We start from the raw sequence: 19,860 nt of genomic DNA on the forward strand, positions 1-19,860 counted from the left end.
TCTGTCACAACAGAATCGTGATTATCTATATCTAAAAGTGAAAAAGAATAGAGAGGGCTTGGAGGGGGTCATCATCTTATATCAAAAAAGAAAATTGCTATCTGTGTACAAAGTTTTAATCTTCTACAGAATGCTGGAAAAAAGGTGAAGAGGCGTTGTCAAACTATTTTCCATATTACCATTAAAGTTCTTTTGTTGATGAAATTTGAATTTTTCTGCATGCATTAATACCAGCTCTGTCACCTAAATAATGACATCTAACAAGGTCAATAATATCGTCATTCAATTCCCCCGGCAAATTATTAAAATGCTAGGAAAAAGAAGTAGTCTTGAGCAAAAATGCTTATGACAATCAGAGACTGGCAGCCACCCAAAGACAGCCAACACCTCCCGTCCAAATTTCTCATCAAGTGTTCAGAGGCTATCTGGCACCTGACTCAAATCTGCTGATTATCCCAATTCCATGACTCAGTCATATAAATCAAGGAGCTGATCCAGCTGAAAATTAACAAAAAATGGGTAACTGAAACAACCTGCTCTATCTCTCTATGAATTTACAAACCTGGCTCACAGCTTGGTTATGCAGTGGGGACAGTGAGAGGGGGGGAAAGAAATCCTCCCACCACAGTTTTCACTACGGTCTACTTAAATGAATTCTCAAACCACTGTATTTGAAAGAATTTACATACACATCCTAAAAACCATTTCACTCTTTCCATTTATTTAAAGCATCAATTATTTAAGTAGTTGTGGCATACAGACATCAGAAGCCCTTTATAATGCAAGGAGCTGTGAAAACTCAGGGACAGACTTCAGAAGAACCCTGCAGCTCTGCTGGTAGGAATTTACCATGGAGCGGAAATTCCAGGCCTAGGTGCCTCCACATGCTAAAAGCATTGTACCAGAAGGTTTGGCACAACATTACAGGGCTCACAGATGTCTAAACACAGACAAAAGAGATGGTATCTAAAGATCTTATTTTTTTCCAGAGCTCCACTGTCAAGCATCAAGCTGGCTGACCTAACTTGCCTCAAAGTCCTGGAGAGAAATGGTCAAATAATTTAACTGAGACATGGGCAAGAAGCCACTTCCTTCACAGTGAGAGGTGACAGAGGTAGGGAGAATGAAAACTACACCTCCTGTTCTCTAAAGAACAAATTCTCCATCAATGAGGAGACTGACTTTCCTCAGTCCAGGGGCCTTCTCCATCTTCCTAATACAGCTGAGACATAGGAAGCTGGCACTCAGGATTCATGTTAATTACAACATTCACCTGGGAGGAAGCAGTCTTTATTCTTAGTTCCTCCTCTAAGGCATGGTAATCTGTTTTAACCAGCAACAAATTAATTTAAAATACATAAACACGAGCTTGAACAAATCACTGGAGAGAAGCCTCAAAGAAGATAAAATGCCAACAGAGTAGACAGAAAAATAGATAAAAGATCTGGAGAAGCTATTTCTATTGTAGTTCCCAAAGTCCGAAACTGCTCACAAGCCTAACATGACCTTGTTTACATCTTTAGAAAACAAATATTTAACCTTCTGAGCAAGGCATCTGACTCAGTTACCATATGTGAAGTCTGATAAGGGAAATTTAGCTTATATTTAACTAATATATCAAGGCTGTAGCTATCCTGATCTTAAAGATTCCAAGCAACCATCTCATATGAAGGTCTACCCAAAGAGGTAATGACTGTCATATTAATTACTGGGATAGTATTTTTTCCTTGTGATAACAAGACATAGCTAAAATTGTGTCTCCTTTTGCCAGACTGAAGCTAGTTTAATAGAAGTTGTAGGTATAAGTTAGAAAAGATGCTGAGTAACACCCTTGTCATTTTAATGTATATAACTTTTTTTTTTCTTTAATGAACTACAAGAAGTGCTGAATTGGAGGCAGAGAGCATGCATCTTTGTCTTGGTAACTACAGAATTTCTTTTCTCCGCTACCCCCTATGAATATTCTCTTATCAATCTCCTACATTGAATATATTATTTGTTATACTGACTGCTTCCAATTACAGATGTTTTATACTCAGTTTAATTGCAGGCTCTCCTTCTTTGTGGATATGGTTGCTTTTACCCAACACATTTGCAACTACAGTTTGTAGGCAATCAACTCTTATTAAACTGCTCCTAATTTTCCACATCCATTTTCCCCCTCCCACCCAGTGAATCTTTACAGTTTCTTAAGCTTCAGGAACTTTAGCAATTTTTCTGTGCTTCAGAAACTTTGAGAGTAGTTGCATTTAGTCCAGCAGCCTTGCTAAAGAGTCTTTATAATCTGCACTCTGGTTTACAAATAAGTAAAAAATATATGCACATAAATATACAAATATACATGCACACATATGATGTTCTTTTCTATGGTTCTTTTATTTCTGCTATATCCTTTTCTGGAGATGGAACAAAGACAGCAGTTGAAGTCATTACAAATCATTACAGTTTGATATCCTGGAGTGCATTGGGAAGAGTGTGGCCAGCAGGCTGAAGGAGGTGATCCTGCCCCTCTACTCAGCCCCAGTGAGGCCACACCTGCAGGGCTGGCTCCAGTTCTGGGCTCCTCAGCACAGGGAAGACAAGGAACCACCAGAGCAGGTCCTGCAGAGGCCACAAAGGTGATCTGGGCACTGGAGCATCCCTCTTGTGAGGAAAGACTTGTGGGAGCAGGGCTTGTTCAGTCTTTTCACCAGTGCCCAGTGACACGAGGAGCAAAGGCCATGAACTAAAACACAAGTTCCACCTCAACACAAGACTTCACACCGTGGATAGCACAGCACTGGAACAGGCTGCTTAGGAAGGTCACGGATCCAAAATCCACTGTACAGGATTCTCTGTCACCTGCTATGATGGGCTCTACCTTGGCAGGAGGTTTGGACTAGATGATCTCCAGAGGTCCCTTCCAACCCTGACTGCTCTGTGATCCATGCAGAATAATTATGGGTTTGTTTTCTTTCGTGAGTAGTCTTCCTTCTGCACAGTTATCACTTGCTCTCTACAGATCACAGTTGTGGTTCCTGCCATCTGAAAATCTGCTGCACCTGAAGATATCTGCCCCCTTCAAATGAGAGCCATTTGTACAACTACTAACTTGGATTATTGGAAACTATTTTCTGCTTTTAATATATGTGCTCTGCTTAACTGACATTTCTTTAAATTGCTTTTTCCTATTTATTGGGGCTTTTTGCAGACTTTTTTCCTATTTTTTCTAAGATAGGATATTATGATTTCATTTACAAACAATGCATTATTTTGAAGTTATTGCTTTCTCCTATAGTTGGCTTTTAAAAATCTGGTACAATCTTTTTCCAATTTCCATCAGCCCAGTCCATTTCTGGCTTAGATAATGCCCATCTTTTTCATACAGCCCTCTGGCTGTCTAAACTTTAGCTAGTTCTTAACAAACCTCCTCCTCCTCACAACATTTTCCTCAAGAACATACTGAAATGCTCCCAGCACAAGGCACAGGGCCAGCTAAAGAGGCAGGATGAGCTCCAGAATGCTGCCATGGAAATTCTACTCTTTAAGTCCTATTTTTACATGACCCAAAAGATATTCCTTAGAAGTCCTATATGAAAAATCATTGCAAGAAGCCCTAAAAAGATCTGATGGTATTTTACAACCAGCTACATGAAATCTCCAGTCAAAGCTACCTAAAAATAATTTTTTCCTTAACTTTCCCATCCTTACAACAGAAATTAAGAAACAAGTTTCTCCCACTCTCAAACATAAATCAGCAGACAGCATGATTTCTTCTCTTCTACCTCTGAAGCCAATTTCTTATCTTTAAGACTGTTGCTTTCATCATGGCCACAAGACATACATGATTAGAACTATTTTAACATAATTAACACTTTTTTATTTTAGGGTATTTGAGGTAGATGTTTTGGCACACAAGGCTATTTGCTTTTTACATGTTTTCTTTGAGGCTGGATACATCCTTTCCTTCTCTACACTTGGTTATCCTGTTTGCCAGTGGGTGCAATACAGTCCACACCGAATCACCAAAGTTTCTCTCCCAGAGTGTGGCTCAGGATGCTGCAGGCAGACAGAGGAGCCCTGGGAAGCAGCAGTGGGTGCCTTGCCCATGGCTGCACTCTCAGACCAGCTCTGGAGCTCACAGCCCAGCCAGCAGCACACACAAGGTCAGCACTCCTGCCCGTCAGGCCCCATGCAGGTGAACAGTGCAGCCATCCAGCATGGCATGGAGATGCAGAAATAGGACAGCTGGAGCTCCCAGAGAAGAAAACCAGAACAAGGAACAAGATTTTTTGTTGCTCTGGCCATGGCTGTAGCAGTCAGGCAGTGTGCTGCAGAAGCACAGCCATGGAATCAAACAAGTGGCAAAACCAACAAGCTCAGCTTAAACTTATTTCTGAGGCCTCCTGACAGACTGCTCCATTTGCCCCCCTGAATGATAATTTTTTAATGTAGCTTTAGTGTCCCCAGTACTCAAATGCTGTAACAATAATTTTCCTCTGCTGTAACCAATTTGTTTTCCTGCCTTTAGCTTTCAGCTTTCCTAATAAGCTGTCAATTAGTTATGCAAATTTGAAAAACAAACATTCAGCTCTGCTTATGGCAACCTCTTGCTCGTTGCCATCCAAGTTCACTGGGTCTGTGTTGCAGATGATGAATTTGATTATCAAGCGCAGCCCCCACAGAAAGCAAGGCAGCACCAGCAGTTTATTTTTTAACTACAGACTTCTATGCTAGAACTATAAATAACAGTGTGCACTTTTTGGTGGTATTAGAAAGATATTAGCTATTGGAGAGCATCCAAAGGACAGCAATGAAGATGGCAAAGGGCCTCGCAAGGAAGCCATATGAGAATCAGCTGAGGTCACTTCTGTTCAGCCTGAAGAAGAGGAAAATGAGGGGAGACCTCACTGCAGTTTTAACTTCTTCATGAGGGAAAGAGGAGGGGCAGGCATTGATCTCTTCTCTGGGGTGACCAGTGACAGAACCCAAGGGAACAGCCTGAAGCTGTCAGGGAGGTTTAGTTTGGACATTAGGAAAAGGTTCCTCACCCAGAGGGTGTTTGGGCACTGAACAGGCTCCCCAGGGCAGCGGTCACAGCACCAGCCTCACAGAGCTCAAGAAACATTGGGGCAATGCTCTCAGTCACTGGGTGTGAGCCCTGGGAATGGTGCTGTGCAGGGCAGGAGTTGGATTGGATGATCCTTGTGGGTGCCTTCCAGCTCAGGATATTTTATGCACATAGAATTCCCAGCAAGTTTTGGTCTATTACTCACCTTTCATCTGAACAGATAGTCACTGGAAAAATCTTTTTTAAATCCTGCTTCATAAAACACCATGTCTCCTTACTTTTCAGGAACTCCAAACAAATTTCAATCAACTTCAATGCAAGGCAGAAAGCTGGTTCTTGGGCTTGGACTGGACACGTTGAAACTGGGCACAGATGTAACAAATTGAGGAGTATTTCTAATTTAAACAGACCTGTCAATCCAAATGTGAGCAGCAGAACCTTTGCATTTCTACAAAATGTAGCCTGATATGCTGCTCTAGTCCAGATTAAATAAATTTCTGAAGGCTGTAATGTGATGAGTCCCTTGCTGAAGCTCTATTAATTAGCTAAATGTGTGTTGAATTTTAAATGTAAACAGCCTTCTTTGTAGTTGTTTTTCAGGACTGCATTTTATTTCACTAATGGGTCATGCTTAGGACATTTGTCTGACCCATGATTAGGCTGACAGGCTGGATCTCATCACACAGCAACATGTGAATTACAAGCACCAAGTACATTTTACAGAAATCACCTTTAGAAGTGCAATTTTGTGACTTTTTCTTACTTCCATTTTAAGCTGCTGTATATTCCAGACCCACTGCACCTACCTTCACCACAAAGCTTTCTCAGTTAATGAACAAAGTAAAGAGAAACCCCCCCAAAAATCCAACACACCTCTGCACACACACTCTCGCCCCTTACCTTAGTTATCTAGGTTAGCAATTTTGTACTCATTCTGAATCTCTGAACTGCAGCAGGCTTACGTCTCCAGTTGATTTCAATCAGAACAGCAACTGTTTCATGATCACAGATTTGAAAAATTTAAGGCAAACAAATAAATGTTTTAAAGAATCAAGAAAGACTGAGCTAAATGCTTCCATTAGTTCAAACAGTCTAATAAATATTATTCAGTATCTGCACTGGTAGCCAGCAAAAGAATTCTGGACACTGGACTCCTGGGCATTTCCTCAAACAAAGCAATGAACCTGAACACACAGCTGGTACAGGAGATCTTTCTGCTACCCTGCTCTATGCAGAGAACAAGGAGATAACGATGTAGCAGGGCTGCTTTAGCATGAGTATCAAGGGTCTTTTGGTGCTGTGAAGGTAAAACTCCAACTCAGAGACTGTCATTACACTAGCTGTAACAATACTTTGACAGGGAAAATAGACACCCTTTGCAAATCACCAACTCCTGTGTCAAAGTCAGTTTAGTGGAAAGTCTTTAACAAAAGCTGCTAACATGTTCACACTGCTGTTTTACCATAACCTTTTCTGACAGTTCAACAGCATGACCTTAACATTCATTAACATCTCTTCTAACTTAGGCTAACAAGCAAATTAAGACCATCGCCAAAAATTAAATTTGCAGACTGCAATAAGGAACATTTTCTACACTGTTAACCTCAGTAGTTTTAAGAGCTTTCAGTAAAAAAGGCATTCCCCCCTCTCTAAACAAACAGTAATAAAAAGGACATCTTATTACTGTGTGCACTGCACACAGCTTTCAGTCCATGCCTGCTCGTGTTTTGCAAACTCCCCTGCCACCAGTATTCACTATTATTTTTTCAAAGAATGAGGTCTGGGTTCGCAGACACGCACAGGGCTTACCTACTTCTAAAAAAAAAGTCTCATAGTCTCATTCCTTGACTAGTTCAGTTATTCTAGTCCCTGTACCACATGCTATTTACCTACACATTTTTTCAGTCTTTCAGGATAACTTATTCAACTTTTTTATGATTAAACATGAACATTTTAGAAGCAGCATTTGCCTCCTGTGTCACTTTAGGGAAAGACAGACACACCTTTCCTTTCAGTAGACAAATTCAAGTTTAAAGAAATAATTACTGTGAAGTCTACAGCCCCTGCAAGTCTTCATACTTAAGTCAGGAGAAATTACTCTGCATATTCAGATCAAGAGCCATAAAACAATGCTAAGCCTGAAGACACCATAGTGATCATTGGGATTCTGTAGTGATGCACTGTGGCAGGACGTTCCTTCTCCCTTCCCTTCTCTACTGACATATTCAGCTGTTGTATATGGATGAGATAACCTGACAGGGGGTTATCTCTGGGACCCCCAGGTGAGAATAAATAGCTTGGTCTGGAGAGCAGATGTAGACAGAAAAAAAATTTAAATATCATTGACTGAAAGTCACTGCTTTACAATATAAAAGCTACACAAATTATCAGAGACAGAACCCTCCCACACACTCCCTGGAAATGCGCAGGGCTTTTCCCACCAAGTTTGGATGCACATTCCCGGATACTTATCTGAAAATTGAGAGGAAGGATCATCTGTATCTCCCATCAGCAACTGGATGGTAAGATACACAGAATCCTAATCTGTACACATTCTTTGCTAGCTGTAATACAAGTACCTCAATCATGCTGTATTGTTTGTCTACTAGCAGTGTGTGTTTGTCCTGTGCAGTAAGTCATCTGTTAAAGTCTTATGTCTGTTAAATTTGTGTATCAAATGAATAATTCATTTTGTATTAGAGCTAGTTCACCATTATTAAGAACTTGCAACAAGAGGGGGTTTTGGGGTGCTGGCTGCCTCAGTAGTTATTGTCTACTGCCAGAGGCCTGTGGAAAGACAAAAACTTGTTTAAAACGCCCCTTTCCATTCATAGGATACACACAGTTATTCTCAGAGTTAATGGCAGAACAGAAATCTGCATTTCACAAGCTAAATTATCTTCCCCTCCAACTGCTTGGAAATTTCTCAGTGACTCCTGTTCAAGGAGGCCTTATCTTTGTTCCACAGGCAGTCTTAAAATAGTTATAGCATCTCTCACATGTAAATTTTTCTTTTCTTGCTGCCATTTTTGGTTATAGAAGTCTGACCTCTTCATCATCAAACTGTCTTATAATGCTGGCAGACAACTCAGTCCCCATGGGCCTACAGAATGCAGTCAGATGCAACCTGCACACCTGCTAGGTCATGATGATCAGGCTGGCACATGGGAGGGATGCAGCCCACCTGCAGTGCGCAGACCCATCTCTGTAAAACTGCCAAGGAAACAAAAGCTGCATACTCCATTTGGGTTCATTATCAAATGTACAAGTGCTGCAAGAGTGCAAGAGTTCCATTGTCATTATACGGCAAAGGTTCCATATTGCTAGAGTTTCATACCTCCTTGATGTTTCTTGTAGGCCGCTCCTCTAGGCACTGACTCTTCCTTGTCCTCACAGCAGCCAACTGACTCCAGCTTCCCTCAGCAAACCAACCCACTCTTTTATAACACTCTCATTATTGGCTACAGCTGTGCCCTGTTAAAGTCAGGCCTGTTCCCAATCTCTAATAATTGGCTCAGCTGCAACTCCTTAATGGGGTAAGATTACTTTCTATACTACCTTTATTTTCTTATATTGTATCCCCCTACATAGAAGAGCTTCCTTGCTCAGTATCAGAAACAAGGCATATTTCCAGGAGAATACTTTTCAAGTAGATCATGGGGTGACATCTCAACTTTTGTTTCAGAGGTGTCCAAAAAAAGGACTTTGGCATCCATACATATCTGGGTCCATGGCCACTTCCATGAGTCCTGTATGTTTAAAGCTCACTCCTCAAACCGTGAGAAACTTGCTACTCATATGAGGGTTATGGTCTTTTATTTCTCTTGGTCTTTCATTCATCTTCTCTTCAGGGTCTGTTATTGGTGTGGACTTGGACCTATCCTTCCTTTCAATCTTAGCTTTGAAATTCAACACCAGTGCTGAACACAATGAACTATAAGGATATTTTACAGTAGCATAATGGCTGCATCAGGAGAACCCAAGTAGGGAAGAAGGACATTTTACCTCTTCCTTTCTGATCAGTTCACCATCAGCAGAAATTGACTATCTGAAGCAGGACTCACTGCTGGTTGGATTAGAAAAGTGGTAAATCTCTTTCATGTGGAAGGATGAAAGCCTTAGCTTACTTCCCAGTGAGCCTTGATGGTTGTGCTCAAGAGGGAAAAAGAGCTAAAAGCATCACAGTGAGCTGCACTGCCATGGTGAGGCTGTGGATTCCCAGCACACTTTGAGACACACTCCTTCTTCTTCCCCTCTGAGCCCCTTGCCAGAATTAAGGCACAGAAGACTCATCAGCTCAAAGCATGCAGTGAAACAGAAGATAAATGGAATTTTGTTCCCTTGTTTCATTTTCTCAATTGTATTTGCAGCATATCTGAAGCACAGTCAGAAGGCTGAGAGCTGGAATCAGGCAACAGAGATCATTTACAATTAATCACTGATTACTGCTGTAAGTCTCACGTCAGAATTGGTGTTTCAAAAGAACTTTTTTCTCCAGTTACACAACTTATATCAGTTACTGGAGTCCCAAGGACCAGCTTACTTGTCTTTCCACAACTGAACATCTGTAAAATTTTTAGGACAGTATGCCACTGTCAGAAGAAATGTCTGTATTTTAAGATTACTTCTGTAAGTCTATTATTCCCTCCAAACACAAGCATAGAAAGAATGATCAGACAGCAACTAAAACCACCTTTACTACATGGGAGGAATTGATTGTGGAGGGAGGTAAGACAACAGGACTTCTAAAACATCACCCATATGTCTTCCCAAAACCAAACTTCTGAGAAATGAGAAAAGGTAACATTTTAACAACTGATGCAAGGCTCATTTTTCAGACACAGAAGTGCCTGCAAGGAATACAAATACAGTAACCACAAGCTCCTCCTGCTGTTGAAAGACAAAACTGGAGACCTGGTTAATTGCTTTATGCTGTTAACAGTGATGGAAATGTGGACAGGCAGATCATCTTCCTGAGCCCTGGTGACTAGAATTGAAGAAGACTTTCCTGGAAATCCTTGCATGAGCCTCCCCTGCCCTGGTAGTTTTTCATCAGGAATCTCCTTTGATTTGGCACTATCTGACAAAGGATTCTGAGTATCTTGAATTTTGATCTGACACAATATTGCCACTTGAATGTTACTAAGTTTGGGAAACTTGCTCATTGCCTTTTTTTAAAATCAAGTTTTTTTAAATTATTTGGCTGTTTTGTTTTGGGTTTTTTTTCATAGCTTTCTGCTAAGTTTTATTGAGCTAAAAATGATCAAAAGCCAAGAAAAAAAAAAGGTAACTTGCTTTCCATGATGAAAGATTCAACTTTAAAATTACAAAATTACTTACCTGAAGGCAAAAATTAAGGATATTTTCTAATCGGCAGTTTTATCTCAAATAAAAGACTTCTGCACTACTGCCCTGGAGGAAGGTATAAGAGATGACAAGAGAGTAAAGCCAAAGAGGTTTCAGTGGGCATTTCAGTACTACTGATTACACTGCATGTGTCACAGCTCATTACAACACTGCAAAAACCAGTACAGAACTAGACACTTAGATCTGCTTTGTTTCCTTTTGCAACCATGTAATTTCACTACTTATAGAGGAAACACTCTCAAAAGCATTAAAAACTGAATTGCATTCAGAGGCAACCAGCAAAATTGCGAAGGGGCAGTATTTGGATACTGACTCCTGTAATTTGTCCAGATTTCTACCACAGCATTCCAGATTGTCTGGACATAAACAAACCAAGGAAAATAAATAAACCAAAAGAAAAAGAAATAAACAAGCAGTAATTTAATAGATAAACTGACAAAGGTGTACTCTTTTTATTGTTCACGTTCAAAGAAAGATTACAGAAGACTTGCAAGTGAATAGACTCAAAAAAGGGAGATACGTGTTTGTGACTAATCTTATGCTGATCAGGGATAAAGATTTGAGAAAAGTTTGGATTTCCTTGAAATTGAAAATTCATCTCTGATTAACATACTTAGACTTGGAAGGCTCTGCTGCAGGAGTACCCACATCCAAGGAGCAGAACAACATATTATTCATGAAGCATATTTTTTCACAGAAAATTACAGAGAAACAAACACATGGAAACAAAGGATGCCTGCTGCTCTCAAAGGAAAACCTTCCTAGTTAACGAAAAGTACACCAAGAACAGAAAACTTAAATAAAACAAAAATATCAAGGTCTCATCCCCAGGAGATTATTCATTTTCTCATTCTGGTTGCCAACCAGCATGCTGGCATTCAAGCTGAGGGGAAAGGCTGAAAGTAAAATGATGCTCCTAAGTTCCAAGCACCCAGTTGCAGCTTTCTGGTTGGACAGTGCTGCGCCAGTAGCACAGTGAGCATCTTCACAGTTACCCTGGCATCAGTTCTTCAGGTATCAGGAAGCACAGAGATGTCCAGAGAAATCAAGTCATGTGCACATCTAGGACCATATGGATCTAAGTACAGATGCAGAACTGCATCTTTTGACTATTTCAAAAGGGGAAAAAAAACCCAACCAAACAACCAGCAGCATGGTCTTTAATAATCTTGCCAATCACTGCAATTGTGCAAGCAGGCAGGCTGTGTGGGACTCCGCTCTGGATGCTGGAGCACATCTCTGTGACCACATGCTGGCAAGCACACAGACAGCAGCCAGCTCTGACAAGCTGAGGTACAGACAGGGTAGCTCAGGGACCAGCTGCCCTAAACACGTGCTCACCTGCAGACATATTCTTCTTCCTTTACATTATTCTTAAAATTTGAATCCCTTCTGATCACCCACTTCTGTAAGGACCATCACTACCTGGGTGAGAGGAATTGCAGAGTAAAATATAAAGCAGTACAAAGTATCAGAACCACACCAGGATTTGGGGCTGTGTTTACAAGCCAGAGAAATAAGAAAGGTCCAAAGAGGGACCATAATAAATGCCTGATATAAAATGATATACCACAGATTAAGAATATGTAATTTGCTCAGTATTTTTGTTTTGCTTAAGGAGGCATAAGACAGACACATTTATATAAAATGATAATTCAGTAAAAGAAGGGATTGTACACTTCACATTAAAAACAAAGCAAGCTAAGCAATGACCTTAAATTAATGCAATGGCTTTAAGTTAATAGGAAAATCTGAATGAGGAAATTAGGAGAAATGGTTTAATGGCAAGGCCGAGTGGAAAGAAAGTTTCCTTAATGAGGTAGTTACTGTTCACTAGCAATGCCTGAAGAAGGCATTCAGTAACTGGAACAGACTCAGTAATCTGTTTCTCCTAGCATGCTCTGTTTAAGATAATGTTGTTTCTTGTTGAGAATCTTGGGTGGATAGAAACTTTATGCCTGCATTTAACTTTGAAGAAACCTCTTGCTTGCTCAATGAGGACAGCTTTTTTAAGGTAACATGAAATAGAAAAAGCATCTCTAAAACTTAAGGAAATAAAAGCTTGAGAAGAATCTTGTTTTTCAATGTAGCTTTACAGGAATACCCCATTGTGGGAAATGTAAATCAAGCAATACTTGAAAAAAAAATTCAGAAAATATTTAGATCATCACTGTCTGTGTTCTGCCTTTACATTTCTCAGGATATAAGAATTTGTTTTTGGCTTTTGAAATTAGTATCAGAACAGATCTGAAATGGAGTTGAGAGTGATCAGTGAGAATTTAAAGCCTCACTTCTCATGTACTGATTTCTGGATTTCAGCCATACATTTGCTGACTTTTTTTATCCCTTACTTCCATGCCTTCTCTAGCTTGGTTTACATAGAGATTAAGAATTCACCATTAACAGCACTTTTGCAAGATATTACTTTTATGTTTAAAAGATTTTGCGAAGTCACACAGCTCTAAGGATTGGATGGGAAAAGCTTTCTAACACAAAGTAAAATAGTGACAGAGAGGTTCAATTAAAACATGCAAAAAACCCATTTATCCCACCATCTAGAAATCTAAGAGCAAGCAAAAAACAATATACAGAGTAAATACCAGTCCTAAAAATTCAGTCTGATGGTGCAGGAAAACAAGAGGTTTTCTTCTTTACTGTTTGTTTGTTGAATGGGTTGTTTTGGGTGTTTGGTTGATTGGTTTGGTTTGGTTTGGATTGGGGGTTTTTTGTGGGGGTTTTGTTTTTTTGTTTTTTGGGGGTATTTTTTGTGTGTGTTTAAGCTTGAGAAATCAATCAGACAGTAGTTTTTTGCAATTCAGTGAAATGATTGATTAGATGAATATAGCAATTTTGTGCAGTGGATTGCTAATCAAAACTTGAAGCCTAAAGAAATTACACGAGAAAATTCTAGAACCTAAAGAGTCATGACACAGAGAGACCCTGCTTGGACTAACTTTGGCTTACATAAGCATCTTATAAGAATTTTCAATTGTATTGAGATACTTCAAGTGTACTATAAAGGTGAAACTACACACCTCTCTCTGGTCACAGAGAGAGATAGAAATTCAGTCATGGCTGAATTTCTGTTTAACTGCTAAATGGAGAAAAAAAGTTTCCTGTTGTTCCACAGTGACTTGGAGATTCCCTGAGATACTGTTGAATGGAATCATGACACACAGATATCACGATAAAAAGACACAAAAGAAAATTCAATGGCATTAACATAACTCCAATGAAATATTTTGTGATATTATTTCCACATCCAGAGGGCTTTAAGGGCTCTGTGCTGAGACCTGGAAAAGGTAGTAGGAAGGATAACTTAAAAATATCAAGAGTTATCACCCTTTTATGATGAAATGAAAGAAAAATTCTTCCACATAATAATTTTCAAATTTAAAAAAAACCCACAGAATAAAATGTTAGTATCTCCTGCAAGATTTTGGCAGATGGGATGTGAAACTGTCACATTTTTTGCCAGTATCAGGCTAGCTGAAAAAATCCCCACTGCTTTTAGTTGCCCAGAAGACAGCATCAACAAAAACATGTATAGTGTATGTCTCAGTGCAACATGCTGTTAATTGCAAAACCAAGGTTCAGATAAGTTTTATTTTCCTCTGAGACTGAGTAAAACAGAACTGAGATTAGGGAAAAAAACAATTAAGCAAAGCAGACCAAATTCACTGTTGTGTAACAGTGTGGGCCATTGCTGGTTTTCTAATTGGTTTGTTCAGATTAATAAACATTCAGAATTTATCTAATAAACAAGTAGCTAACATCATATAATGCTTACTACAGTAGACATACCTCACTACCAAACACTAATTGCCTCTGCAGTTTAGTGTCAGACCTACAAGGCATCCTTCTTTGCCTGGGACAACAACAGTCACCAAACCAACAAAAACTGATACCATTACTGGAAAAATTTTTAATCTACATCCATTCCTTTCTGTCTTCCTATCAGCACATCCAAATCAAAGGACTGGTATAAGTAATGCACTAAACTCTATCCATCAACCACCTACCTAATATAAAAGTTTGAAATACAGGTCTTTTACAACCATGCTAATATGGAAACCTTACGGCATCCTCAAAGGAACAGTGATCATCCACAATGATATCAGTGTGCAGAGAGACTGGACAAGCACAGTGTCGATGGTAGCTGTGTGTTTCTGTGCAGGTGTACAGCCTCTCTGACACCACACAGGTGAGAGTGAAAAGGGGAGTTCCAGTCTGGAAACACAAAGAATAGTTACACTTAGCTATGCGTGAAGCAAGGGACTTTGTGGATTTCAGCACTGATTTACTTCCCATGCAGCAGCAACACAACAGCACTCTCAAGAGAAAGCTGCACATCACAAACCCTGCAGTTCCACTCTGTCAGGTCTCTCCTTAGTGTCAAGCGGTCCAGATCATGCAAAGCACGTTTTAATTTGTTGTATCTTATCTCCCCCTCACTTCTTTAAGGAAAATAATTAGACTGCTAACAGTGAGACAATCTCCATTACATGCCAAATTGTGGTTGGTGATCCAAAACACTGAAGGCATTAGAGCTTCTTTAGCAAAGAGGATGACCTACATAAACCTGTGTTATGCATCTTTCCTGGGGATGCCCTAAAATTTCTAAGAAGCTTTTCAAAGAACTGGCCTACACCAGTTCTAACAGCAAAAATAACAGAACCCACAGACTACTACACTGACCTCAAGTCTGACCATGTTTTCAAGCAACTGGAATGAAATTGTGGAAGTGCTAATAGGCTGCAACTACAAATGTGTTGAAAGGCATCCTCACAAGGCAAACTACAAGATTATCCTAAAGTTAATATAAAAAAATATTCTTTTGAAACAGCTTTTCCAAATGAGACTGTACAAACCATAAATCCCATGCTGGTGTAGTACTCAGATTTTTGAAGAGAACCTGAACAGAGCAAAAAGCCCATATCCTTAAATACATGTGCATGCCAATTATGACTTTTTAAAAACATGAAAGCAGACACCAGTGAATTTTCACTCTGAACCTTTTATCTTCTACACTTATTAGCTTAATGTATTTAAATAAATGGTTAATCTACTGATTCCATTCTTTTATCTCAATAATATAAAAACTGAATGTTCCAACATTTAATTACTATTTATTTTGTGTGTACTATGTTTTGATTCTAATGAATGCTTTCTGTTTCCTTTAGGTGTCATCTTCATCTCTGAAACATTCATCACGATCAACTATGCCTTTTGTTTCTATGAATAAAAATGGTGTGCCTAAAATAGTTGACAATAAAAATAAAATTGTAAAAGCATCCAAAGCACCACTTAGTCCAGAAAGCTAGTTCCTTTTTGTCATTTCATCAGTGAGATCCTTCTGCCCTCACATCCATGCAAAAAATTTTCAGATCAAGTTTTCCATAATCACAGGTAGAAATAGCATCGTGTCACTCCTTTCTCTACAGAAATGCCTCAACTTTTTCTACAGAGTAACAAATCATTTAAGGTCTCCATATAAAAAAGCTCTCATGAACACAATTCAACCTTTTCTAAGGATAAGTGCAAGGACTTGCATTAGCAGTTCAGGATTTGGTACCAAAGGAGCTTGGTAATTGCAGGACACTTGGCTCACTTCCTGCAGACAATGAAAGGTGCCACCTATGCACACTGGTATGCAGGAAGGAAAAGGCTTTCTTTTACCACTTAGAAAGCTGTTAAGGGTAGATTTGGGTTGGATGTAAGGAAGAAATTTTTATAATAAGGGTGGTTAAATACAAGGACATATTGTCCAGAGAATTTTTAGATGCCCCATTGCTGGAAGCCCTCAAAGTCAGTCAGATGGGACTTTGAGCAACTGATCTACTGAAAAATGTCCCTGCCTGTGGCAGGCATATTGGTATAGGTGATCTCTAGAGCTCCTTCCCACTCAAATCATTCTATGATTCTATGATATGGGTCCTCTTATTTTTCTTATTTTTTATTTAATTTGTTTTCTACTTTGAGTTCATTTTTGGCAGCCTGGTAATGCCAAACTAACACCTAGGTTTCTGTACACAAATCCCCTCAATTTCAGCAGAAAGTATGTTAAATATGATCTTTGTATCACAGGCAAATTGGTACAGTCAAACAAACTCTGATTTTAAATTCTCAAACACCCCACAGTACTAAGCGTTACAGATCCTGCATTTAACATTCAGATTTAAGCAGCATGAAGTAATCATGGCTTAGAACCACATATTTAAAATGGAACAGCAAGAAAAACAGGAAAAACACCAGTATGGAGTACTTCTTTAGGCAGTGTTGGAAACCTGAGAACTTGCAATCATTACAATATTGAAAACGTTTTCACAGTATTTCAAATATTCATTACAGTTCTTTGCACCCATTTTACTGATATCTAAGACTGCATACATTCAAGAATAAAGGATTAGCACTGTGAGTGTAGCCCAAGGTATATGCATCCCTATTAGAGGTAAGTATATTACAGGTGGTGAATAAACCTCCCAAGGCTCTGCCCAGCAGCATTTTCCAACCTCAGTACAAGAGCACGCAGAATTGATGAATGGAAGGTTATCTACTATTTCACAAACAAGTTTTTAAAATACAGGGTTGAATTAAGCAAAAAAAGGATTTCATTTCATAAGTCACTTTCTCACTTAATTTTATACTTAGCAGTGTGTCCAATATAATTACTCATAAAAAATTGCCATATGATTGAATTTTTCTCTTTATCTGAAAAGCAGCACTAGCATCTGATGTTCTACTGATTAGAATCTGGCTCAATGTCTTTCTGTAATGGAATTTTCCACACACAGAAAAATAAAATCCTATGTTAATTCTGAGAGAAGGATTTCAGAAAGAGTAAACATTTCCATACCTTCTCTAAAGTGAGACTGAAGAGAAAAACAACATAATCATACTTTAATGTATACAAAAAAGAAACATGCTAAATTTCAGTGAGACTCTCAGAAAATATGGGGGGATTCTAGAGGGAGATTACACAGAATATGAAAATCACCTTTTCAGGAGAGTTAAAGAAGAATTTATGAAACTTTTCCTATGAATATGAATTTTTTTTCTACTAATTTTTTATGATAAATGAAAACTGATGCCAGATTATTCATACATAATCCTAAAAACAACAGCAGCATTGGAAAAGACATAGTGGAGGAAATAAGGCAAAAAACTTGACTGGTGTAAACTTCCCAAGTGTTCTAACACAGGAGCAGGACTTAGAGCCAGTGAAATTAATGCTGAAATTCATATTTCTTTATTTAGCAAAAAAATTGCTCTTTCTGCAAATATTTATAAAAAAGTAAATCAAAGACTTAGCAATAATAAGTTCCTAAATCCTTGGAGCTTTTTCTTAAGATTCTTAACAGGACACAGTCTGAACAAACTCATTAATGACAGATTAGAGTGAAAACACCTGCAACTACTGATACAGAATTTATGTCACATCCCCAAAGCAGACCTTCTCTTTCACATTCAAACTTAAAGCAGAAAATCAACTACAGTAATGAATATACTCTGGATTTGCAAACAATATTACAATAACACTCAAACCATGCCTACTGCATAGGATTAAAGGCAAGTTAATAATTTTCAGAATAAAATAATTACTGGGCAGACCACATATTTCTTTCCTGCCTTATCAGGTAAAATTAAACTGTAGGTGAGCAACTGAAGTATAAGGAAATTAACACAGAAGTTTGTAAGATGCCATATGCCAGAAACAAGGAAGATGCCCATAATTCACAGTACTAGCAAACACCACATGGAAGATGTGATGGACCATATGTGATAGACATGGAGAGGAGAAAGCACCAAAGCCCAGCATCAACAGAGCACACAAAGAAGTAATAGAGACTAATATTTTCAACCAATGGGTAGCAATGATAAGGACAAAGGTGCAAGAGATACATACAAGTAAATATGAAATTATGTGATCAGATCCATAAAATTTGATTAAAATGCATTAAAGAGAAGCAGTAACTTGAACTAAGTCTCCAGCTGAATTCCACCACTGCACTGGTCATAAAATCTACTGGCAACTATCTACTACAACCCTGAAAAGAAATTAAAAATCACTAGCAAATGCTGACTCCAATTGCACAACTGGAAAGGGTTGTGCAAGTCTGAAAGGAAGTCTGTGGAAAGAATGCAAAATGGAATTGGGAGGCTGGGATAAACAAAAAAAAAAAGACTGAAATTACAGCTGGTATATCAGATGATGGTATACTAACATAGTTGAAGCCTTTGGTGTCATTACATCCTTGACAGTAATGCTTTGGAATTCTCTGTTTGAAACTGGACACTCAAAACACTTAATTCAAAATGGTGAATATCTGAAAATAGCTGGAAAATCTGAGCCGTTCATTTTACAAGGCTATCTTAGATTATTATGCACAGCCTTTCACTGCAAGAGCAGATATGCTAAATAACAGTTCTCAACATGTTTAAAAAATTTCATTAAAAAAGGCATGAAGTAAATCTTAAGAGAACATTTACTGTTTAGACATTTATTTTCAAATAGTTTTTATTCACTATCACACCCTTTCCTAAGAGCAAACTGCTTTCTCTAACACATCAAGGTTTTACACAATGTGCTAAAGAATGAACCTTTAAGTCCTTTTCACTTCTAACCTCTGTTCAGTGTCTTGAGACATCCCCCTACTCTGAAACCTATTGCTGGGCCACTGTCTAGCTCAGCCTTGCCCTGCACCATCTTCCAAACTGTCCTTCCTCCCAGCCTTAAATCCTTCACTGGCTATACAGAAAAATGGATTACTTTCTAACCACTTCTGTCATGTTATTACACACCTAAAATAGTACCTAAAAATTCTAGTTTCACATGCAGACATATCCTCATCTTTTCACAAGTCTTTTTGTGAGAATTCCTTAATTTCAAATGCCACAGCACCGATCTGGCCATAATATGGGAGAAGGCACACTAAGTTTTATGGTTTCTATACAAATTTCTATTTCTACACACCAAGTCCATGATGTCAGCACAAAAGGAAAACCATTTGCCTTCCTTCTCTTTTTTCTTGTGCAATATAATTTATTGTAGATAAAATCAATCCAGGACATAAATCACATCTTTTTCTGCTTGAGGAAAAAGTTATTCACCAGCAAAGAATAGCTGACAGGAAAAATGAACAAATAATATACCAAAAATAAAGCTAAATTTTGAAAAAAAAAAAAAAAGTGGTGGGCTGAAATATGAGGGAAGATCTCTCAAAAGGCATAGAAGTTTAACATCCAGCCTTTTTGATTCATTGAGCAGGTCAATGAATCAAAAAAGAAGAGAAGTTAGACGAAGCAAAATGAAAACACAGCAACATTTACTAAGAGTAACAAGTAAATTCACTGGCTCTATGCTGCTGATGGACAGGGAACTGTCCTCTAGTTTGGAACTGGACCTGTCCCTTAGGTAATTAAAGCTTCACCTACAGAACTGC

The 19,860-nt window shown here is 38.7% G+C and overlaps 1 protein-coding gene across 4 annotated transcripts in view; it reads right to left on the reverse strand.

Moving 5' to 3' along the window:
* The window catches only part of CADPS2 (calcium dependent secretion activator 2), a 284,442-nt gene that overhangs the window by 207,479 nt on the left and 57,103 nt on the right, over positions 1–19,860 (reverse strand). The gene's annotated exons all lie outside the window — the stretch shown is intronic.

This window comes from Ammospiza caudacuta, chromosome 5, assembly GCF_027887145.1.
Source record: "Ammospiza caudacuta isolate bAmmCau1 chromosome 5, bAmmCau1.pri, whole genome shotgun sequence".
Taxonomy (NCBI): Eukaryota; Metazoa; Chordata; class Aves; order Passeriformes; family Passerellidae; genus Ammospiza; species Ammospiza caudacuta.